This window comes from Somniosus microcephalus, chromosome 4 (genome assembly GCF_052327205.1).
Source record: "Somniosus microcephalus isolate GS21.2 chromosome 4, FLI_Smic_1.0, whole genome shotgun sequence".
Classification (NCBI taxonomy): Eukaryota; Metazoa; Chordata; class Chondrichthyes; order Squaliformes; family Somniosidae; genus Somniosus; species Somniosus microcephalus.
In genome coordinates this window covers 16,899,069-16,925,822 of record NC_140990.1, presented here as the reverse complement: position 1 = coordinate 16,925,822, position 26,754 = coordinate 16,899,069, and the positions used below count along the sequence as shown (strand labels likewise).

General features: G+C 45.6%; 1 protein-coding gene and 1 long non-coding RNA gene across 2 annotated transcripts in view; one reads left to right on the top strand and one right to left on the bottom strand.

The window, feature by feature from the left end:
• LOC147118347 (uncharacterized) overlaps nt 1–26,754 on the bottom strand; it is a 611,376-nt gene that overhangs the window by 37,600 nt on the left and 547,022 nt on the right. The gene's annotated exons all lie outside the window — the stretch shown is intronic.
• Nucleotides 1–26,754, top strand: part of LOC147118349 (uncharacterized) — an 84,751-nt gene that overhangs the window by 26,623 nt on the left and 31,374 nt on the right. Inside the window, exon 2 of the long non-coding RNA XR_015077904.1 lies at nt 7,187–7,334. This is a non-coding gene — a long non-coding RNA (uncharacterized LOC147118349). The remainder of the gene's footprint in view (nt 1–7,186; nt 7,335–26,754) is intronic.

Here is a 26,754-nt window from a genome sequence, read left to right as displayed (position 1 = left end):
TTAAGGATATTATTAGATCCAAAGAGGAATCATATAAAGTTGCCAGAAAAAGTAGCAAGCCTGAGGATTGGGAGCAGTTTAGAGTTTGATTAAGAGGGGAAAAATAGAGTAGGAGAGTAAACTTGCAAGGAACATAAAAGCGGACTGTAAAAAGAAAAAGGTTAGTGAAGACAAATGTAGGTACCTTACAGTCAGAAATGGGAGAATTTATAATGGGGAACAAGGAAATGGCAGAGTAATTAAACAAATACTTTGGTTCTGTCTTCACAGAAGAGGACACAAATAACTTCCCAGAAATGCTAGGGAACCAAGGGTGAGTGAGAAGGAGGAATTAAAGGAAATTAGTATTAGTAAAAAAATAGTGCTGGAGAAATTAATGGGACTGAAAGCTGATAAATCCCCAGGGCCTGATAATCTGCATCCCAGAGCACTAAAAGAGGTAGCCATGGAAATAGTTGGTTAAGGTAAAAGCTTAAGGTAATAGTTTTCATTGATTCTCCAAAATGAAAAAGCACAATTACCAGCTATTGGTTGTCATCTTCCAAAATTCTATAGGTTATGGAACAGTTTCTGCAGATTGAAGGGTGGCAAAGGAGGGAGAGAGAAAACAGGGAACTACAGACCGGTTAGCCTAACAGCAGCAGTAGGGAAAATGCTGGAGTATATTATAAAGGATGTGATAACAGGACACTTAGAAAATATCAACGGGATTAGACAAAGTCAACATGGATTTATGAAAGGGAACTCGTGTTTGACAAACCTACTGGAGTTTTTTGAGGATGTAACTGGTAGAATAGATAAGGGAGAACCAGTGGCTGTGATGTATTTCGATTTTCAGAAGGCCTTTGATAAAGTCCCACATAAGAGGTTAGTGTGCAAAATTAAAGCACATGGGATTGGGGGTAATGTACTGGATTGAAAATTGGTTAACAGACAGGAAACAGAGTAGGAATAAATGGGTCTTTTTCGGGGTGACAGGCAGTGACTAGTGGGGTACCCCAGGGATCAGTGCTTGGGCCCCAGCTATTCACAATATAGATCAATGATTTGGATGAGGGAACCAAATGTAATATTTCCAAGTTTGCTGATGACACGAAACTAGGTGGGATTGTGAGTTGTGAGGAGGATGCAAAGAGACTTCAAGACGATTTAGACAAGTTGAGTGAGTGGGCAAATACATGGCAGATGCAGTATAATGTGGATAAATGTGAAGTTATCCACTTCGGCAGGAAAAAGAGAAAGGCAGAGTATTATTTAAATGGTGATAGATTGGGAAATGTTGATGTACAAAGGGACCTGGGTGTTCTTGTACACCAGTCACTGAAAGCAAACATGCAGGTGCAGCAAGCAGTTAGGAAGGCAAATGGTATGTTGGCCTTCATTGCAAGAGGATTTGAGTACAGGAGCAAGGAAGTCTTACTACAGTTATACAGGGCCTTGGTGAGACCACACCTGGAGTACTGTGTGCAGTTTTGGTCTCCTTAGCTAAGAAAGGATATACTTGCCATAGAGGGAGTGCAGCGAAGGTTCACCAGACTGATTCCTGGGATGGCAGGACTGTCGTATGAGGAGAGATTGGATCGACTAGGCCTGTATTCACTAGAGTTTAGAAGAATGAGAGGGGATCTCATTGAAATGTATAAAATTCTGACAGGGCTAGACTGACTGGCTGAGGGGTCTAGAACGAGGGGTCACAGTCTCAGGATACAGGGTAGGACATTTAGGACTGAGATGAGGAGAAATTTCTTCACTCAGAGGGTGGTGAACCTGTGGAATTCTCTACCACAGAAGGCTGTGGAGGCCAAGTCACTGAATATATTTAAGAAGGAGATAGATTTCTAAACACAAAAGGCATCAAGGGGTATGGGGAGAGAGCAGGAATATGGTATTGAGTGGAGGACCAGCCATGATCATATTGAATGGCGGAGCAGACTCAAAGGGCCGAATGGCCTTCTCCTATTTTTCTATGTTTCTGTGTCTATGTTTCTAAGACAGATACAAAATATTTGTTGAAAGTCTCCGCCATTTGTTCAAAGTCTCCGCCTACTTCCACCTCCGTAACATCGCCCTTCTCCACCCCTTCCTCAACTTACCTGCTGCTGAAATCTTCCTCCATATTTCTGTTACCTTCAGACTCAACTATTCCAATGGTCTCCTGGTCAGCTTCTCATCTTCCACCCTGCATAAACTTTACATTGGCTACTGGTCCACCAACACCTCCATTCTAAAATTCTCATCCTCGTGTTCAAATCCCTCCATGGCCTCGCCCCTCCCTATCTCTGTAATCTCTTCCAACTCTACAACCCTCTGAGATTTCTGCATGCCTCAAATTCTAGCCGCTTGTCCATCCCCCACTTCCTTCGCCCCAACATTGGCAGCCGTGCTTCAGTCGTCTAGTCCCTCAGCACTGGAATTCCCTCCCTAAACCTCTCCGCCTCTCTACCTCTTTCTCCTCCTTTAAGATTGTCCTTAAAAACTACCACTTTGAGCAACACAGAAGTACCAGGCAATGACTATCTCCAACAAGCGAGAGTCTAACCACCGCCCCTTGACATTCAATGGCATTCCCATCACTGAATCCCCCACCATCAACATCCTGGGGGTCACCATTAACCAGAAACTTAACTGGACCAGCCACATAACTACTGTGGCAACAAGAGCAGGTCAGAGGCTAGGCATTCTGCCGCGAGTGTCTCACCTCCTGACTCCCCAAAGCCTTTCCACCATCTACAAGGCACAAGTAAGGAGTGTGATGGAATACTCTCCACTTGCCTGGATGAATGCAACAACACTCAAGAAGCTCGACCATCCAGGACCAAGCAGCCTGCTTAATTGGCACCCCATCCACCACCTTAAACATTCACTCCCTCCACCACCGGCGCACTGTGGCTGCAGTGTGTACCATCTACAAGATGCACTGCAGCAACTCGCCAAGGCTTCTTCAGCAGCACCTCCCAACCCCGCAACCCCTTCCACCTAGAAGGACAAGGGCAGCAGATGCATGGGAACACCATCACCTCCAAGTTCCCCTCCAAGTCACACAACATCCTAATTTAGAGGTATATCGCCAATCCTTCATCGTCACTGGGTCAAAATCCTGGCATTCCCTCCCTAACAGCACTGTGGGAGTACCTTCACCACACGGACTGCAGCAGTTCAAGAAGGAGGCTCACCACCACCTTCCCTGCCCTGGGAGTGTTTGATGGGGACGTGCAGAGTGAGCTTGACGTTGTATATATTCCATGCTGTTGTTTTCCTGGGAGTGTTTGATGGGACAGTGTAGAGGGAGCTTTACTCTGTATCTAACCCGTGCTGTGCCTGCCCTGGGAGTGTTTGATGGGACAGTGTCGAGGGAGCTTTACACTGTATCTAACCCGTGCTGTACCTGCCCTGGGAGTGTTTGATGGGACAGTGTAGAGGGAGCTTTACACTGTATCTAACCCGTGCTGTACCTGCCCTGGGAGTGTTTGATGGGACAGTGTAGAGGGAGCTTTACTCTGTATCTAACCCGTGCTGTACCTGCCCTGGGAGTGTTTGATGGGACAGTGTAGAGGGAGCTTTACTCTGTATCTAACCCGTGCTGTACCTGCCCTGGGAGTGTTTGATGGGACAGTGTAGAGAGAGCTTTACTCTGTATCTAACCCGTGCTGTACCTGCCCTGGGAGTGTTTGATGGGACAGTGTAGAGGGAGCTTTACTCTGTATCTAACCTGTGCTGTACCTGCCCTGGGAGTGTTTGATGGGACAGTGTAGAGGGAGCTTTACTCTGTATCTAACCCGTGCTGTACCTGCCCTGGGAGTGTTTGATGGGACAGTGTAGAGGGAGCTTTACACTGTATCTAACCCGTGCTGTACCTGCCCTGGGAGTGTTTGATGGGACAGTGTAGAGGGAGCTTTACTCTGTATCTAACCCGTGCTGTACCTGCCCTGGGAGTGTTTGATGGGACAGTGTAGAGGGAGCTTTACACTGTATCTAACCCGTGCTGTGCCTGCCCTGGGAGCGTTTGATGGGACAGTGTAGAGGGAGCTTTATTCTGTATCTAACCTGTGCTGTACCTGCCCTGGGAGTGTTTGATGGGACGTGTAGAGGGAACTTTACTCTGTATCTAACCCGTGCTGTACCTGCCCTGGGAGTGTTTGATGGGACAGTGCAGAGGGAGCTTTATTCTGTATCTAACCTGTGCTGTACCTGCCCTGGGAGTGTTTGTTGGGACAGTGTACAGGGAGCTTTACTCTGTATCTAACCCGTGCTGTACCTGCCCTGGGAGTGTTTGATGGGATGGTGCAGAGGGATCTTTACTCTGTATCTAACCCATGCTGATCCTGCCCTATGAATGTTTGGTGTTACGGAGAATTACATAGGGGGAGAAATTCATTATAGCCACGTTCGGGGCGCTAAAACATCAGAAGCGGAAAGATTATCGCCAGGCGCTAATGATGAGAGGCTCCCGCGAAATTCAGTTGTAGCGCTCCAGCAGGGAATTGGAGAGTTAAATCAAGCGCTACTACTTCCCTTAGAGCGCTAAAGGGAGTGATGGGGGCGGTATCGGCAGAGCGCTGATCAAAGTTCTGTGCAGCACCGCTAGATTCGCAGACTCCTTCCCTCCCTTAAAGGGAAGCACCAATGATCGCAGCAGTTAAAGGTAAGGCTGGGGATGGGTCGGCGACGGCACCCACGATCCACGAGGAGCAGCCCCAAGCGCTCAAAGAGAGTGCAGGGCTGATCAATCGCGGCAATGAAAAATTTTAAAAAACAGCACAAGTGGGTGAGAAAAAAATGTGGGCCTACCTGACCACCAATCCCTTTAATTACCGCTCCCCAAGCGGCTGGCAGAGGTCACAACGCCACCTGCAGCTGCCGTTGTTGATGCCCGGCAAAGATCCAGGGGGTGGAAGAGAATTTAGGATCCGGGGCGGTAACAGGGCGATGTGCACCGGATGACGTCACAATCTCCGGGGCGCAGGAGATCGAGGCGGTAAATGTTAACGCCGGCGCTACCTACCCCGCCCCCCCCACCACCCATTGAATTTCACGGGGGTCGTTTCTTTCGCCGAGCCCTGCAGAGGCGATAATGGGAGGTGCAAAGAAGGCCAACTTCTAGCCCATAGAGTGTACAGCACAGAAACAGGCTGTTCTACCCAACGGTTCCACGTCAGTGCTTATGTACCACACGAGCCTCCTCTCGCCCCTCTTCATCTCAGCCTATCAAGATATCCTTCCATTCTTTCTTCCTGATTTGTTTATTGAGCTTCCCCTTAAATGCATCTATGCTATTTACCTCAACTTCTCCATGTGGCAACAAGTTCCACATTTTGCCCGCTCTCTGTGTAAAGAAGTTTCTCCTGAATTTCCTAGTGGATTTATTAGTGACTCTCTTATATTGATGACCCTAGATCTGGTCTCCCTCTCGAGTAGAAACACCTCCTCTACGTCTACCCTATCAAATCCTTTCATAACCTTAAAGACATCGTTCAGGTTACTCCTCGGCTTTCTCTTTTCTGGAAATGTTTATGAAGTTTTCATTCGAACATTTAACTCTGTCAGTTGGCTGTTACACATGAAGCCAACACGTCCAAATTTCCTCCAGAGAAAAGAGCCACAGCCTCTTCAATCAATCTACAATATTACAGTGTAGGGGGAGCTTTACTCTGTATCTAACCCGTCCTGTACCTGCCCTGGGAGTGTTTGATTGGACAGTGTAGAGGGAGCTTTACTCTGTATCTAACCCATGTTGTACCTGCCCTGAGAGTGTTTGATGGGACAGTGTAGAGGGAGCTTTACTCTGTAGCTAACCCGTGCTGTACCTGCCCTGGGAGTGTTTGATGGGACAGTGTAGAGGGAGCATTACTCTGTATCTAACCTGTGCTGTACCTGCCCTGGGAGTGTTTGATGGGACAGTGTAGAGGGAGCTTCACTGTGTATCTAACCCGTGCTGTACCTCCCCTGGGTGTGTTTGATGGGACAGTGTAGAGGGAGCTTTACTCTGTATCTAACCCGTGCTGTACCTGCCCTGGGAGTGTTTGATGGGACAGTGTAGAGGGAGATTTACTCTGTATCTAACCCGTGCTGTACCTGCCCTGGGAGTGTTTGATGGGACAGTGTAGAGGGAGCTTTACTCTGTATCTAACCCGTGCTGTACCTGCCCTGGGAGTGTTTGATGGGACAGTGTAGAGGGAGCTTTACTCTGTATCTAACCCGTGCTGTACCTGCTCTGAGAGTGTTTGATGGGACAGTGTAGAGGGAGCTTTACTCTGTATTTTACCCGTGCTGTACCTGCCCTGGGAGTGTTTGATGGGACAGTGTAGAGGGAGCTTTACTCTGTATCTGACCCATGCTGTACCTGCCCTGGGAGTGTTTGATGGGCCAGTGTAGAGGGAGCTTTACTCTGTATATAACCCGTCCTGTACCTGCCCTGGGAGTGTTTGATGGGACAGTGTAGAGGGAGCTTTACTCTGTATCTAACCCATGCTGTACCTGCCCTGGGAGTGTTTGATGGGACAGTGTAGAGGGAGCTTTACTCTGTATCTAACCCGTGCTGTACCTGCTCTGGGAGTGTTTGATGGGACAGTGTAGAGGGAGCTTTACTCTGTATCTAACCCATGCTGTACCTGCCCTGGGAGTGTTTGATGGGACAGTGTAGAGGGAGCTTTATTCTGTATCTAACCCGTGCTGTACCTGCCCTGGGAGTGTTTGATGGGACAGTGTAGAGGGAGCTTTACTCTGTATCTCACCCATGCTGTACCTGCCCTGGGTGTGTTTGATGGGACAGTGTAGAGGGAGCTTTACTCTGTATCTAACCTGTGCTGTACCTCCCCTGGGAGTGTTTGCTGGGACAGTGTAGAGGGAGTGGCAGGAATGTGGAGTGTTTGCTTTATGTCTAACAGAAAACTGGCAGGTTTAGGTGTTGACATTAACGCTGAATGAAAGCTTCATAAACCCCTCAATGAGCCGCCCTCGGTTTACTAGAAGCACAGTGACTATTTGTTATTAATACTTGACAGCTGTCCGAAACTCAGCGATAACATCGAGATTAGTTCCTTCTCCTTACACTTCCTCTCAGATTTCACAAGCAGGCTTAATCTGAGCAGGGGGACCTCCCAGAGGGACCTTGTTACTAAAAAGAATAAGCACGATGCTTTAGATATGGAAATACAGTTCTGATTCTGTCCTTTGCACCAACAAACAGGTTTATATTTACCAAAAGGGGCCAGATTGGCAGAACCGAAACTAATGGGCAAAAGGTCTCCAGCATCGAGACTTGGTCCTCATCTCAGAACATTCACCAACCTGCAACTAACGTTCAAAACTCTCCCGATAAACACGTCCTCAGGAAGGTGTGTATAAGAAATTGTGTTCTTGTACAGAGAATTTTATCTTCTCAGGTAGAAGGTGTTGATCACTTTACCAAAAGGATGGATTGGGGAACTCTACGTAAACACAGTTACAGTGTGGGACTGTACACAGAGAGTGAGGGAACTCTACATAAACACAGTTACAGTGCGGGACTATACACACAGTGAGGGAACTCTACATAAACACAGTTACAGTGTGGGACTGTACACAGAGTGAGGGAACTCTACGAAAACACAGTTATAGTGTGGGGCTGTACACACAGTGAGGGAAATCTACATAAACACAGTAACAGTGTGGGACTGTACACACAGTGAGGGAACTCTACATAAACACAGTTACAGTGTGGGACTGTACACACAGAGTGAGGGAGCTCTACATAAACACAGTTACAGTGTGGGACTGTACACAGAGTGAGGGAACTCTACATAAACACAGTTACAGCGTGGGACTGTACACACAGTGAGGGAACTCTACAAATACACAGTTACAGTGTGGGACTGTACACACAGTGAGGGAACTCTACATAAACACAGATACAGTGTGGAACTGTACACACAGTGAGGGAACTCTACATAAACACAGTTACAGTGTGGGACTGTACACAGTGAGGGAGCTCTACATAAACACAGTTACAGTGTGGGACTGTACACACAGTGAGGGACCTCTACATAAACACAGTTACAGTGTGGAACTGTACACAGAGTGAGGGAACTCTACATAAACACAGTTACAGTGAGGGACTGTACACAGTGAGGGAACACTACATAAACACAGTTACAGTGTGGGACTGTACACACAGTGAGGGAACTCTACATAAACACAGTTACAGTGTGGGACTGTACACACAGTGAGGGAACTCTACATAAACACAGTTACAGTGTGGGACTGTACACACAGTGAGGGAATTCTACGTAAACACAGTTACAGTGTGGGACTGTACACACAGTGAGGGAACTCTACATAAACACAGTTACAGTGTGGGACTGCACACAGAGTGAGGGAACTCTACATAAACACAGTTACAGTGTGGGACTGTACACACAGTGAGGGAACTCTACATAAACACAGTTACAGTGTGGGACTGTACAGAGTGAGGGAACTCTACATAAACACAGTTACAGTGTGGGACTGTACAGAGTGAGGGAACGCTACATAAACACAGTTACAGTGTGGGACTGTACACACAGTGAGGGAACTCTACATAAACACAGTTACAGTGTGGGACTGTACACACAGTGAGGGAACTCAACATAAACCCAGTTACAGTGTGGGACTGTACACACAGTGAGGGAACTCTACATAAACACAGTTACAGTGTGGGACTATACACAGAGTGAGGGAACTCTACATAAACACAGTTACAGTGAGGGACTGTACACAGAGTGAGGGAACTCTACATAAACACAGTTACAGTGTGGGACTGTACACACAGTGAGGGAGCTCTACATAAACACAGTTACAGTGTGGGACTGTACACAGAGTGAGGGAACTCTACATAAACACAGTTACAGTGAGGGACTGTACACAGAGTGAGGGAACTCTACATAAACACAGTTACAGTGTGGGACTGTACACACAGTGAGGGAACTCTACATAAACACAGTTATAGTGTGGGGCTGTACACACAGTGAGGGAACTCTACATAAACACAGTTACAGTGTGGGACTGTACACAGTGAGGGAACTCGACATAAACACAGTTACAGTGTGAGACTGTACACAGAGTGAGGGAACTCTACATAAACACAGTTACAGTGTGGGACTATACACAGAGTGAGGGAACTCTACATAAACACAGTTACAGTGAGGGACTGTACACAGAGTGAGGGAACTCTACATAAACACAGTTACAGTGTGGGACTGTACACACAGTGAGGGAGCTCTACATAAACACAGTTACAGTGTGGGACTGTACACAGAGTGAGGGAACTCTACAGAAATACAGTTACAGTGTGGGACTGTACACAGTGAGGGAACTCTACATAAACACAGTTACAGTGTGGGACTGTACACACAGTGAGGGAACTCTACATAAACACAGTTACAGTGTGGGAATGTACACAGTGAGGGAACTCTACATAAACACAGTTACAGTGTGGGACTGTGCACACAGTGAGGGAACTCTACATAAACACAGTTACAGTGTGGGACTGTACACACAGTGAGGGAACTCTAGATAAACACAGTTACAGTGTGGGACTGTACACAGAATGAGGGAACTCTACATAAGCGCAGTTACAGTGTGGGAAGGTACACACAGTGCGGGAACTCTACATAAACACAGTTACAGTGTGGGACTGTACACAGAGTGAGGGAACTCTACATAAACACAGTTTCAGTGTGGGACTGTACACACAGTGAGGGAACTCTACATAAACACAGTTACAGTGTGGGACTGTACACAGAGTGAGGGAACTCTACATAAACACAGTTACAGTGTGGGACTGTACATCGAGTGAGGGAACTCTACATAAACAGTTACAGTGTGGGACCGTACACACAGTGAGGGAACTCTAGATAAACACAGTTACAGTGTGGGACTGCACACAGAATGAGGGAACTCTACATAAACACAGTTACAGTGTGGGACTGTACACACAGTGAGGGAACTCTGGATAAACACAGTTACAGTGTGGGACTGTACACAGAATGAGGGAACTCTACATAAACACAGTTACAGTGTGGGACTGTACACAGTGAGGGAGCTCTACATAAACACAGTTACAGTGTGGGACTGTACACAGAGTGAGGGAACTCTACATAAACACAGTTACAGTGTGGGACTGTACACACAGTGAGGGAGCTCTACATAAACACAGTTACAGTGTGGGACTGTACACAGAGTGAGGGAACTCTACATAAACACAGTTACAGCGTGGGACTGTACACACAGTGAGGGAACTCTACAAATACACAGTTACAGTGTGGGACTGTACACAGAGTGAGGGAACTCTACATAAACACAGTTACAGTGTGGGACTCTACACACAGTGAGGGAACTCTACATAAACACAGTTACAGTGTGGGACTCTACACACAGTGAGGGAACTCTACATAAACACAGTTACAGTGTGGGACTGTACACAGTGAGGGAACTCTACATAAACACAGTTACAGTGTGAGACTGTACACAGAGTGAGGGAACTCTACATAAACACAGTTACAGTGTGGGACTGTACACACAGTGAGGGAACTCTACATAAACACAGTTACAGTGTGGAACTGTACACAGAGTGAGGGAACTCTACATAAACACAGTTACAGTGAGGGACTGTACACAGAGTGAGGGAACTCTACATAAACACAGTTACAGTGTGGGACTGTACACACAGTGAGGGAACTCTACATAAACACAGTTACAGTGTGGGACTGTACACACAGTGAGGGAACTCTACATAAACACAGTTACAGTGTGGGACTGTACACACAGTGAGGGAATTCTATGTAAACACAGTTACAGTGTGGGACCGTACACACAGTGAGGGAACTCTACATAAACACAGTTACAGTGTGGGACTGCACACAGAGTGAGGGAACACTACATAAACACAGTTACAGTGTGGGACTGTACACAGAGTGAGGGAACTCTACATGAACACAGTTACAGTGTGGGACTGTACACACAGTGAGGGAACTCTACATAAACACAGTTACAGTGTGGGACTGTACACACAGTGAGAGAACTCTACATAAACACACTTACAGTGTGGGACTGTACACAGAGTGAGGGACCTCTACATAAACACAGTTACAGTGTGGGACTGTACAGAGTGAGGGAACTCTACATAAACACAGTTACAGTGTGGGACTGTACAGAGTGAGGGAACGCTACATAAACACAGTTACAGTGTGGGACTGTACACACAGTGAGGGAACTCTACATAAACACAGTTACAGTGTGGGACTGTATACAGTGAGGGAACTCTACATAAACACAGTTACAGTGTGGGACTGTACACAGAGTGAGAGAACTCTACATAAACACAGTTACAGTGTGGGACTGTACACAGTGAGGGAACTCAACATAAACCCAGTTACAGTGTGGGACTGTACACACAGTGAGGGAACTCTACATAAACACAGTTACAGTGTGGGACTGTACACACAGTGAGGGAACTCTACATAAACACAGTTACAGTGTGGGACTGTACACAGAGTGAGGGAACTCTACATAAACACAGTTACAGTGTGGGACTGTACACACAGTGAGGGAACTCTACATAAACACAGTTACAGTGTGGGACTGTACAGAGTGAGGGAAATCTACATAAACACAGTTACAGTGTGAGACTGCACACAGAGTGAGGGAACTCTACATAAACACAGTTACAGTGTGGGACTGTACACAAAGTGAGGGAACTCTAGATAAACACAGTTACAGTGTGGGACTGTACACACAGTGAGGGAACTCTACATAAACACAGTTACAGTGTGGAACTGTACACACAGTGAGGGAACTCTACATAAACACAGTTACAGTTTGGGACTGTACACATTGAGGGAACTCTACATAAAAACAGTCACAGTGTGGGACTGTACACACAGTGAGGGAATTCTACGTAAACACAGTTACAGTGTGGGACTGTACACACAGTGAGGGAACTCTACATAAACACAGTTACAGTGTGGGACTGTACACAGAGTGAGGGAACTCTACATAAACACAGTTACAGTCTGGGACTGTACACACAGTGAGGGAACTCTACATAAACACAGTTACAGTGTGGGACTGTACATCGAGTGAGGGAACTCTACATAAACACAGTTACAGTGTGGGACTGTACACACAGTGAGGGAACTCTAGATAAACACAGTTACAGTGTGGGACTGCACACAGAATGAGGGAACTCTACATAAACACAGTTACAGTGTGGGACTGTACACACAGTGAGGGAACTCTAGATAAACACAGTTACAATGTGGGACTGTACACAGAATGAGGGAACTCTACATAAACACAGTTACAGTGTGGGACTGTACACACAGTGAGGGAGCTCGACATAAACACAGTTACAGTGTGGGACTGTACACAGAGTGAGGGAACTCTACATAAACACAGTTACAGTGTGGGACTGTACACACAGTGAGGGAGCTCTACATAAACACAGTTACAGTGTGGGACTGTACACAGAGTGAGGGAACTCTACATAAACACAGTTACAGCGTGGGACTGTACACACAGTGAGGGAACTCTACAAATACACAGTTACAGTGTGGGACTGTACACAGAGTGAGGGAACTCTACATAAACACAGTTACAATGTGGGACTGAACACAGTGAGGGAACTCGACATAAACACAGTTACAGTGTGGGACTGTACACACAGTGAGGGAACTCTACATAAACACAGTTACAGTGTGGGAATGTACACAGAGTGAGGGAACTCTACATAAACACAGTTACAGTGTGGGACTGTACACAATGTGAGGGAACTCGACATAAACACAGTTACAGTGTGGGACTGTACACACAGTGAGGGAACTCTACATAAACACAGTTACAGTGTGGGACTGTACACAGAGTGAGGGAACTCTACATAAACACAGTTACAGTGTGGGACTGTACACACAGTGAGGGAACTCTAGATAAACACAGTTACAGTGTGGGACTGTACACAGAATGAGGGAACTCTACATAAGCACAGTTACAGTGTGGGAAGGTACACACAGTGCGGGAACTCTACATAAACACAGTTACAGTGTGGGACTGTACATCGAGTGAGGGAACTCTACATAAACACAGTTACAGTGTGGGACTGTACACACAGTGAGGGAACTCTAGATAAACACAGTTACAGTGTGGGACTGTACACAGTGTGAGGGAACTCTACATAAACACAGTTACAGTGTGGGACTGCACACAGAATGAGGGAACTCTACATAAACACAGTTACAGTGTGGGACTGTACACACAGTGAGGGAACTCTAGATAAACACAGTTACAGTGTGGGACTGTACACAGAATGAGGGAACTCTACATAAACACAGTTACAGTGTGGGACTGTACACACAGTGAGGGAGCTCTACATAAACACAGTTACAGTGTGGGATTGTACACAGAGTGAGGGAACTCTACATAAACACAGTTACAGTGTGGGACTGTACACACAGTGAGGGAGCTCTACATAAACACAGTTACAGTGTGGGACTGTACACAGAGTGAGGGAACTCTACATAAACACAGTTACAGCGTGGGACTGTACACACAGTGAGGGAACTCTACAAATACACAGTTACAGTGTGGGACTGTACACACAGTGAGGGAACTCTACATAAACACAGATACAGTGTGGAACTGTACACACAGTGAGGGAACTCTACATAAACACAGTTACAGTGTGGGACTGTACACAGTGAGGGAGCTCTACATAAACACAGTTACAGTGTGGGACTGTACACACAGTGAGGGACCTCTACATAAACACAGTTACAGTGTGGAACTGTACACAGAGTGAGGGAACTCTACATAAACACAGTTACAGTGAGGGACTGTACACAGTGAGGGAACACTACATAAACACAGTTACAGTGTGGGACTGTACACACAGTGAGGGAACTCTACATAAACACAGTTACAGTGTGGGACTGTACACACAGTGAGGGAACTCTACATAAACACAGTTACAGTGTGGGACTGTACACACAGTGAGGGAATTCTACGTAAACACAGTTACAGTGTGGGACTGTACACACAGTGAGGGAACTCTACATAAACACAGTTACAGTGTGGGACTGCACACAGAGTGAGGGAACTCTACATAAACACAGTTACAGTGTGGGACTGTACACACAGTGAGGGAACTCTACATAAACACAGTTACAGTGTGGGACTGTACAGAGTGAGGGAACTCTACATAAACACAGTTACAGTGTGGGACTGTACAGAGTGAGGGAACGCTACATAAACACAGTTACAGTGTGGGACTGTACACACAGTGAGGGAACTCTACATAAACACAGTTACAGTGTGGGACTGTACACACAGTGAGGGAACTCAACATAAACCCAGTTACAGTGTGGGACTGTACACACAGTGAGGGAACTCTACATAAACACAGTTACAGTGTGGGACTGTACACACAGTGAGGGAACTCTATATAAACACAGTTACAGTGTGGGACTGTACAGAGTGAGGGAAATCTACATAAACACAGTTACAGTGTGAGACTGTACACAGAGTGAGGGAACTCTACATAAACACAGTTACAGTGTGGGACTGTACACAAAGTGAGGGAACTCTAGATAAACACAGTTACAGTGTGGGACTGTACACAGAGTGAGGGAACTCTACATAAACACAGTTACAGTGTGGGTCTGTACACAGAGTGAGGGAACTCTACATAAACACAGTTACAGTGTGGGACTCTACACACAGTGAGGGAACTCTACATAAACACAGTTACAGTGTGGGACTGTACACACATTGCGGGAACTCTACATTAACACAGTTAAAGTGTGGGACTGTGCACACAGTGAGGGAACTCTACATAAACACAGTTACAGTGTGGGACAGTACCCACAGTGAGGGAACTCTACATAAACACAGTTACAGTGTGGGACTGTACACACAGTGAGCGAACTCTACATAAACGCAGTTACAGTGTGGGACTGTACACAGAGTGAGGGAACTCTACATAAACACAGTTACAGTGTGGGACTGTACACAGTGAGGGAACTCTACATAAACACACTTACAGTGTGGGACTGTACACACAGTGAGGGAACTCTAGATAAACACAGTTACATTGTGGGACTGTACACAGAATGAGGGAACTCTACATAAACACAGTTACAGTGTGGAACTGTACACACAGTGAGGGAACTCTACATAAACACAGTTACAGTTTGGGACTGTACACATTGAGGGAACTCTACATAAACACAGTCTCAGTGTGGGACTGTACACACAGTGAGGGAATTCTACGTAAACACAGTTACAGTGTGGGACTGTACACACAGTGAGGGAACTCTACATAAACACAGTTACTGTGTGGGACTGCACACAGAGTGAGGGAACACTACATAAACACAGTTACAGTGTGGGACTGTACACAGAGTGAGGGAACTCTACATAAACACAGTTACAGTGTGGGACTGCACACACAGTGAGGGAACTCTACATAAACACAGTTACAATGTGGGACTGTACAGGCAGTGAGGGAACTCTACATAAACACAGTTACAGTGTGGGACTGTACACACTGAGGGAACTCTGCATAAACACAGTTACAGTGTGGGACTGTACACAGTGAGGGAACTCTACATAAACACAGTTACAGTGTGGGACTGTACACAGAGTGAGGGAACTCTACAGAAACACAGTTACAGTTTGGGACTGTACACACAGTGAGGGAACTCTACATAAACACAGTTACAGTGTGGGAATGTACACACAGTGCGGGAACTCTACATAAACACAGTTACAGTGTGGGACTGTACACAGAGTGAGGGAACTCTACATAAACACAGTTACAGTGTGGGACTGTACACACAGTGAGTGAACACGACATAAACACAGTCACAGTGTGGGACTGTACACAGTGAGGGAACTCTACATAAACACAGTTACAGTGTGGGACTGTACACACAGTGAGGGACCTCTACATAAACACAGTTACAGTGTGGGACTGTACACAGAGTGAGGGAACTCTACATAAACACAGTTACAGTGTGGGACTGTACACACAGTGAGGGAACTCTACATAAACACAGTTACAGTGTGGGACTGAACACAGTGAGGGAACTCTACATAAACACAGTTACAGTGTGGGACTGTACACACAGTGAGGGAACTCTACATAAACACAGTTACAGTGTGGGACTGTACACGCAGTGAGGGAACTCTACATAAACACAGTTACAGTGTGGAACTGTACACACAGTGAGGGAACTCTACATAAACACAGTTACAGTTTGGGACTGTACACATTGAGGGAACTCTACATAAACACAGTCACAGTGTGGGACTGTACACACAGAGTGAGGGAACTCTACATAAACACAGTTACAGTGTGGGACTGTACACACAGTGAGGGAACTCTACATAAACACAGTTACAGTGTGGGACTGTACACACAGTGAGGGAACTCTACATAAACACAGTTACAGTGTGGGACTGTACACACAGTGAGGGAACTCTACATAAACACAGTTACATTGTGGGACTGTACACAGTGAGGGAACTCTACATAAACACAGTTACAGCGTGGGACTGTACACACAGTGAGTGAACTCTACATAAACAAAGTTACAGTGTGGGACTGTACACACAGTGAGGGAACTCTACATAAACACAGTTACAGCGTGGGACTGTACACACAGTGAGGGAACTCTACATAAACACAGTTATAGTGTGGGATTGTACACACAGTGAGGGAACTCTACAGAAACACAGTTACAGTGTGGGACTGTACACAGAGTGAGGGAACTCTACATAAACACAGTTACAGTGTGGGACTGTACAGAGTGAGGGAACTCTACATAAACACAGTCACAGTGTGGGACTGTACACAGAGCGAGGCAACTCTACATAAACACAGTTACAGTGTGGGACTGTACACACAGTGAGGGAACTCTACATAAACACAGTTACAGTTTGGGACTGTACACACAGTGAGGGAACTCTACATAAACACAGTTACAGCATGGGACTGTACACACAGAGTGAGGGAACTCTACATAAACACAGTTAAAGTGTGGGACTGTACACACAGTGAGGGAACTCTACATAAACACAGATACAGTGTGGGACTGTACATAGAGTGAGGGAACTCTACATAAACACAGTTACAGTGTGGGACTGTACACAGAGTGAGGGAGCTCTACATAAACACAGTTACAGTGTGGGACTGTACACAGAGTGAGGGAACTCCACATAAACACAGATACAGTGTGTGACTGTACACAGAGTGAGGGAACTCTACAGAAACACAATTACAGTGTGGGACTGTACACACAGTGAGGGAACTCTACATAAACACAGTTACAGCGTGGGACTGTACACAGATTGAGGGAAATCTACATAAACACAGTTACAGTGTGGGACTGTACACACAGTGAGGGAACTCTACATAAACACAGTTACAGTGTGGGACTGTACACACAGTGAGCGAACTCCAAATAAACAAAGTTACAGTGTGGGAGTGTACACAGAGTGAGGGAACTCTACATAAAGACAGTTACAGTGTGGGACTGTCGACAGAGTGAGGGAACTCTACATAAACACATTACAGTGTGGGACTGTACACAGAGTGAGGGAACTCTACATAAACACAGTTACAGTGTGGGACAGTACACAGTGTGAGGGAACTCTACATAAACACAGTTACAGTGTGGGACTGTACACAGTGAGGGAACTCTACATAAACACAGTTACAGTGTGGGACTGTACACACAGTGACGGAACTCTACATAAACACAGTTACAGTGTGGGACTGTACACACAGTGAGGGAACTCTACATAAACACACATACAGACAGTTACAGTGTGGGACTGTACACACAGTGAGTGAACTCTACATAAACACAGTTACATTGTGGGACTGTACACACAGTGAGGGAACTCTACATAAACACAGTTACAGTGTGGGACTGCACACACAGTGAGCGAACTCTACAAAAACACAGTTACAGTGTGGGACTGTACACAGTGTGAGGGAACTCTACATAAACACAGTTACAGTGTGGGACTGGACACACAGTGAGGGAACTCTACATAACCACAGATACAGTGTGGGACTGTACACACAGTGAGTGAACTCTACAAAAACACAGTTACAGTGTGGGACTGTACACAGTGAGGGAACTCTACATAAACACAGTTACATTGTGGGACTGTACACACAGTGAGGGAACTCTACATAAACACAGTTACAGTGTGGGACTGTACACAGTGTGAGGGAACTCTACATAAACACAGTTACAGTGTGGGACTGTACACACAGTGAGGGAACTCTACATAAACACAGTTACAGTGTGGGACTGTACACAGAGTGAGGGAACTCTACATAAACACAGTTACAGTGTGGGACTGTACACACAGTGAGGGTGCTGTACATAAACACAGTTACAGTGTGGGACTGTACACAGAGTGAGGGAACTCTACATAAACACAGTTACAGTGTGGGACTGTACACACAGTGAGGGTGCTCCACATAAACACAGTTACAGTGTGGGACTGTACACAGAGTGAGGGAATTCTACATAAACACAGTTACAGTGTGGGACTGTACACACAGTGAGGGTAGTCTACATAAACACAGTTACAGTGTGGGACTGTACACAGAGTCAGGGAACTCTACATAAACACAGTTACAGTGTGGGGCTGTAAACTGTGAGGGAACTCTACATAAAAACAGTTACAGTGTGGGACTGTACACAGTGAGGGAACTCTACATAAACACAGTTACAGTGTGGGACTGTACACACACAGTGAGGGAACTCTACATAAACACTGTTACAGTGTGGGACTGTACACACAGAGTGAGGGAACTCTACATAAACACAGTTACAGTGTGGGACTGTACACAGAGTGAGGGAACTCTACATAAACACAGTTACAGTGTGGGACTGTACACACAGTGAGGGAACTCTAAATAAACACAGTTACAGTGTGGGACTGTACACAGAGTGAGGGAACTCTACATAAACACAATTACAGTGTGGGACTGTACACAGAGTGAGGGAACTCTACATAAACACAGTTACAGTGTGGGACTGTACACACAGTGAGGGAACTCTACATAAACACAGTTACAGTGTGGGACTGTACACAGAGTAAGGGAACTCTACACAAACACAGTTACAGTGTGGGACTGTACACACAGTGAGTGAACTCTACAGCAACACAGTTACAGTGTGGAACTGTACACAGAGTGAGGGAACTCTACATAAACACATTTACAGTGTGGGACTGTACACAGAGTGAGGGAACTCTAGATAAACACAGTTACAGTTTGGGACTGTACACAGAGTGAGGGAACTCTACATAACACAGTTACAGTGTGGGACTGTACACACAGTGAGGGAACTCTACATAAACATAGTTACAGTGTGGGACTGTACACACAGTGAGGGAACTCTACATAAACACAGTTACAGTGTGGGACTGTACACACAGTGAGGGAACTCTACATAAACACAGTTACAGTGTGGGACTGTACACAGTGAGGGAACTCTACATAAACATAATTACAGTATGGGAATGTACACAGAGTGAGGGAACTCTACATAAACACAGTTACAGTGTGGGACTGTACACAGAGTGAGGGAACTCTACATAAACACAGTTACAGTGTGGGGCTGTACACACAGTGAGGGAACTCTACAGAAACACAGTTACAGTGTGGGACTGTACACAGAGTGAGGGAACTCTACATAAACACAGTTACAGTGTGGGACTGTACACACAGTGAGGGAACTCTACATATACACAGTTACAGTGTGGGACTGTTCACAGAGTGAGGGAACTCTACATAAACACAGTTACAGTGTGGGACTGTACACAGAGTGAGGGAACTCTACATAAACACAGTTACAGTGTGGGACTGTACACACAGTGAGGGAACTCTTCATAATCACAGTTAAAATGTGGGACTGTACACAGAGTGAGGGAACTCTACATAAACACAGTTACAGTGTGGGACTGTACACACAGTGAGGGAACTCTACATAAACACAGTTACAGTGTGGGACTGTACACACTGAGGGAACTCTACATAAACACAGTTACAGTGTGGGACTGTACACACAGTGAGGGAACTCTACATAAACACAGTTACAGTGTGGGACTGTACACACAGTCGGAACTCTACATAAACACAGTTACAGTGTGGGACTGTACACAGTGAGGGAACTCTACATAAACACAGTTACAGTGTGGGACTGTACACACAGTGAGGGAACTCTACATAAACACAGTTACAGTTTCGGACTGTACACAGTGAGGGAACTCTACATAAACACAGTCACAGTTTGGGACTGTGCACAGAGTGAGGGAACTCTACATAAACACAATTACAGTGTGGGACTGTACACAGAATGAGGGAACTCTACATAAACACAGTTACAGTGTGGGACTGCACACAGTGAGGGAACTCTACATAAACACAGTTACAGTGTGGGATTCTACACAGTGAGGGAACTCTACATAAACACAGTTACAGTGTGGGACTGTACACACAGTGAGGGAACTCTACATAAACACAGTTACAGTGTGGGACTGTACACACAGTGAGGGTAGTCTACATAAACACAGTTGCAGTGTGGGACTGTACACACAGTGAGGGAACTCTACATAAACACAGTTACAGTGTGGAACTGTACACACAGTGAGGGAACTCTACATAAACACAGTTACAGTGTGGGACTGTACACACAGTGAGGGAACTCCATATAAACAAAGTTACAGTGTGGGACTGTACACAGAGTGAGGGAACTCTACATAAAGACAGTTACAGTGTGGGACTGTAGACAGAGTGAGGGAACTCTACATAAACACATTACAGTGTGGGACTGTACACAGAGTGAGGGAACTCTACATAAACACAGTTACAGTGTGGGACTGTACACAGTGTGAGGGAACTCTACATAAACACAGTTACAGTGTGGGACTGTACACACAGTGAGTGAACTCTACATAAACACATTTACAGTGCTCTACATAAACACAGATACAGTGTGGGACTGTACACACAGTGAGTGAACTCTACATAAACACAGTTACAGTGTGGGACTGGACACACAGTGAGGGAACTCTACATAAACACAGTTACAGTGTGGGACTGTACACACAGTGAGGGAACTCTACATAAACACAGTTACAGTGTGGGACTGTACACAGTGAGGGAACTCTATATAAACACAGTTACACTGTGTGACTGTACACACTGTGAGGGAACTCTACATAAACACAGTTACAGTGTGGGACTGTACACAGAGTGAGGGAACTCTACATAAACACAGTTACAGTGTGGGACTGTACACACAGTGAGGGTGCTCTACATAAACACAGTTACAGTGTGGGACTGTACACAGAGTGAGGGAATTCTACATAAACACAGTTACAGTGTGGGACTGTGCACACAGTGAGGGTGCTCTACATAAACACAGTTACAGTGTGGGACTGTACACAGAGTGAGGGAATTCTACATAAACACAGTTACAGTGTGGGACTGTACACACAGTGAGGGTAGTCTACATAAACACAGTTACAGTGTGGGACTGTACACAGAGTCAGGGAACTCTACATAAACACAGTTACAGTGTGGGGCTGTACACAGTGAGGGAACTCTACATAAACACAGTTACAGTGTGGGACTGTACACACAGTGAGGGAGCTCTACATAAACACAGTTACAGTGTGGGACTGTACACAGAATGAGGGAACTCTACATAAACACAGTTACAGTGTGGGACTGTACACACAGTGAGGGAGCTCTACATAAACACAGTTACAGTGTGGGACTGTACACAGAATGAGGGAACTCTACATAAACACAGTTACAGTGTGGGACTGTACACAGAGTGAGGGAACTCTACATAAACACAGTTACAGTGTGGGACTGTACACACTGAGTGAACTCTACAGAAACACAGTTACAGTGTGGGACTGTACACAGAGTGAGGGAAATCTACATAAACACAGTTACAGTGTGGGACTGTACACAGAGTAAGGGAACTCTACATAAACACAGTTACAGTGTGGGACTGTACACACAGTGAGGGAACTCTTCATAAACACAGTTAAAATGTGGGACTGTACACAGTGAGGGAACTCTACATAAACACAGTTACAGTGTGGGACTGTGCACACAGTGAGGGAACTCGACATAAACACAGTTACAGTGTGGGACTGTACACAGAGTGAGGGAACTCTACATAAACACAGTTACAGTGTGGGACTGTACACACAGTCAGGGAACTCTACATAAACACAGTTACAGTGTGGGACTGTACACAGTGAGGGAACTCTACATAAACACATTTACAGTGTGGGACTGTCCACACAGTGAGGGAACTCTACATAAACACAGTTACAGTTTCGGACTGTACACAGTGAGGGAACTCTACATAAACACAGTTACAGTGTGGGACTGTGCACAGAGTGAGGGAACTCTACATAAACACAATTACAGTGTGGGACTGTACACAGAATGAGGGAACTCTACATAAACACAGTTACAGTGTGGGATTCTACACAGAGTGAGGGAACTCTACATAAACACAGTTACAGTGTGGGACTGTACACACAGTGAGGGAACTCTACATAAACACAGTTACAGTGTGGGACTGTACACACAGTGAGGGTAGTCTACATAAACACAGTTGCAGTGTGGGACTGCACACACAGTGAGGGAACTCTACATAAAGACAGTTACAGTGTGGGACTGTACACACAGTGAGGGAACTCTACATAAACACATTACAGTGTGGGACTGTACACAGAGTGAGGGAACTCTACATAAACACAGTTACAGTGTGGGACTGTACACAGAGTGAGGGAACTCTACATAAACACAGTTACAGTGTGGGACTGTACACAGAGTGAGGGAACTCTACATAAACACAGTTACAGTGTGGCACTGTACACAGTGTGAGGGAACTCTACATAAACACAGTTACAGTGTGGGACTGTACACCGTGAGGGAACTCTACATAAACACAGTTACAGTGTGGGACTGTACACACAGTGACGGAACTCTACATAAACACAGTTACAGTGTGGGACTGTACACACAGTGAGGGAACTCTACATAAACACACATACAGACAGTTACAGTGTGGGACTGTACACACAGTGAGTGAACTCTACATAAACACAGTTACATTGTGGGACTGTACACACAGTGAGGGAACTCTACATAAACACAGTTACAGTGTAGGTCTGTACACAGAGTGAGGGAGCTCTACATAAACACAGTTACAGTGTGGGACTGTACACACAGTGAGCGAACTCTACATAAACACAGTTACAGTGCTCTACATAAACACAGTTACAGTGTGGGACTGGACACACAGTGAGGGAACTCTACATAACCACAGATACAGTGTGGGACTGTACACACAGTGAGTGAACTCTACAAAAACACAGTTACAGTGTGGGACTGTACACAGTGAGGGAACTCTACATAAACACAGTTACAGTGTGGGACTGTACACACAGTGAGGGAACTCTACATAAACACAGTTACAGTGTGGGACTGTACACACAGTCAGGGAACTCTACATAAACACAGTTACAGTGTGGGACTGTACACAGTGAGGGAACTCTACATAAACACAGTTACAGTGTGGGACTGTCCACACAGTGAGGGAACTCTACATAAACACAGTTACAGTTTCGGACTGTACACAGTGAGGGAACTCTACATAAACACAGTTACAGTGTGGGACTGTGCACAGAGTGAGGGAACTCTACATAAACACAATTACAGTGTGGGACTGTACACAGAATGAGGGAACTCTACATAAACACAGTTACAGTGTGGGATTCTACACAGAGTGAGGGAACTCTACATAAACACAGTTACAGTGTGGGACTGTACACACAGTGAGGGAACTCTACATAAACACAGTTACAGTGTGGGACTGTACACACAGTGAGGGTAGTCTACATAAACACAGTTGCAGTGTGGGACTGCACACACAGTGAGGGAACTCTACATAAAGACAGTTACAGTGTGGGACTGTACACACAGTGAGGGAACTCTACATAAACACATTACAGTGTGGGACTGTACACAGAGTGAGGGAACTCTACATAAACACAGTTACAGTGTGGGACTGTACACAGAGTGAGGGAACTCTACATAAACACAGTTACAGTGTGGGACTGTACACAGAGTGAGGGAACTCTACATAAACACAGTTACAGTGTGGCACTGTACACAGTGTGAGGGAACTCTACATAAACACAGTTACAGTGTGGGACTGTACACCGTGAGGGAACTCTACATAAACACAGTTACAGTGTGGGACTGTACACACAGTGACGGAACTCTACATAAACACAGTTACAGTGTGGGACTGTACACACAGTGAGGGAACTCTACATAAACACACATACAGACAGTTACAGTGTGGGACTGTACACACAGTGAGTGAACTCTACATAAACACAGTTACATTGTGGGACTGTACACACAGTGAGGGAACTCTACATAAACACAGTTACAGTGTAGGTCTGTACACAGAGTGAGGGAGCTCTACATAAACACAGTTACAGTGTGGGACTGTACACACAGTGAGCGAACTCTACATAAACACAGTTACAGTGCTCTACATAAACACAGTTACAGTGTGGGACTGGACACACAGTGAGGGAACTCTACATAACCACAGATACAGTGTGGGACTGTACACACAGTGAGTGAACTCTACAAAAACACAGTTACAGTGTGGGACTGTACACAGTGAGGGAACTCTACATAAACACAGTTACAGTGTGGGACTGTACACACAGTGAGGGAACTCTACATAAACACAGTTACAGTGTGGGACTGTACACAGTGAGGGAACTCTATATAAACACAGTTACACTGTGTGACTGTACACACTGTGAGGGAACTCTACATAAACGCAGTTACAGTGTGGGACTGTACACAGAGTGAGGGAATTCTACATAAACACAGTTACAGTGTGGGACTGTACACACAGTGAGGGTAGTCTACATAAACACAGTTACAGTGTGGGACTGTACACAGAGTCAGGGAACTCTACATAAACACAGTTACAGTGTGGGGCTGTACACTGTGAGGGAAATCTACATAAACACAGTTACAGTGTGGGACTGTACACAGTGAGGGAACTCTACATAAACACAGTTACAGTGTGGGACTGTACAAAGAGTGAGGGAACTCTACATAAACACAGTGACAGTGTGGGACTGTACACACAGTGAGGGAACTCTACATAAACACAGTTACAGTGTGGGACTGTACACAGATTGAGGGAGCTCCACATAAACAGTTACAGGATGGGACTGTACACAGAGTGAGGGAACTCTACATAATCACAGTTACAGTGTGGAACTGTACACAGAGTGAGGGAGTCCAACATAAACACAGTTACAGTGTGGGACTGTGTACAGAGTGAGGGAACTCTACATAAACACAGTTACAGTGTGGGACTGTACACAGAGTGAGGGAACTCTACATAAACACAGTTACAGTGTGGGACTGTACACACTGAGTGAACTCTACAGAAACACAGTTACAGTGTGGGACTGTACACAGAGTGAGGGAACTCTACATAAACACAGTTACAGTGTGGGACTGTACACACAATGAGGGAACTCTAAATAAACACAGTTACAGTGTGGGACTGTACACAGAGTGAGGGAACTCTACATAAACACAATTACAGTGTGGGACTGTACACAGAGTGAGGGAACTCTACATAAACACAGTTACAGTGTGGGACTGTACACAGAGTGAGGGAACTCTAGATAAACACAGTTACAGTGTGGGACTGTACACAGAGTGAGGGAACTCTACATAAACACAGTTACAGTGTGGGACTGTACACAGAGTGAGTGAAATCTACATAAACACAGTTACAGTTTGGGACTGTACACAGAGTGAGGGAACTCTACATAACACAGTTACAGTGTGGGACTGTACACACAGTGAGGGAACTCTACATAAACATAGTTACAGTGTGGGACTGTACACAGTGAGGGAACTCTACATAAACACAGTTACAGTGTGGGACTGTACACAGTGAGGGAACTCTACATAAACACAGTTACAGTGTGGGACTGTACACAGTGAGGGAACTCTACATAAACACAGTTACAGTGTGGGACTGTACACAGTGAGGGAACTCTACATAAACACAGTTACAGTGTGGGACTGTACACACACAGTGAGGGAACTCTACATAAACACTGTTACAGTGTGGGACTGTACACAGAGTGAGGGAGCTCTACATAAACACAGTTACAGTGTGGGACTGTACACACAGAGTGAGGGAACTCTACATAAACACATTACAGTGTGGGACTGTACACAGAGTGAGGGAACTCTACATAAACACAGTTACAGTGTGGGACTGTACACAGAGTGAGGGAACTCTACATAAACGCAGTTACAGTGTGGGACTGTACACACAGTGAGGGAACTCTACATAAACACAGTTACAGTGTGGGACTGTACACAGATTGAGGGAACTCTACATAAACACAGTTACATTGTGGGACTGTACACACAGTGAGGGAACTCTACATATACACAGTTACAGTGAGGGACTGTACACACAGAGTGAGGGAACTCGACATAAACACAGTTACAGTGTGGGACTGTACACACAGTGAGGGAACTCTTCATAAACACAGTTAAAATGTGGGACTGTACACAGAGTGAGGGAACTCTACATAAACACAGTTACAGTGTGGGACTACACA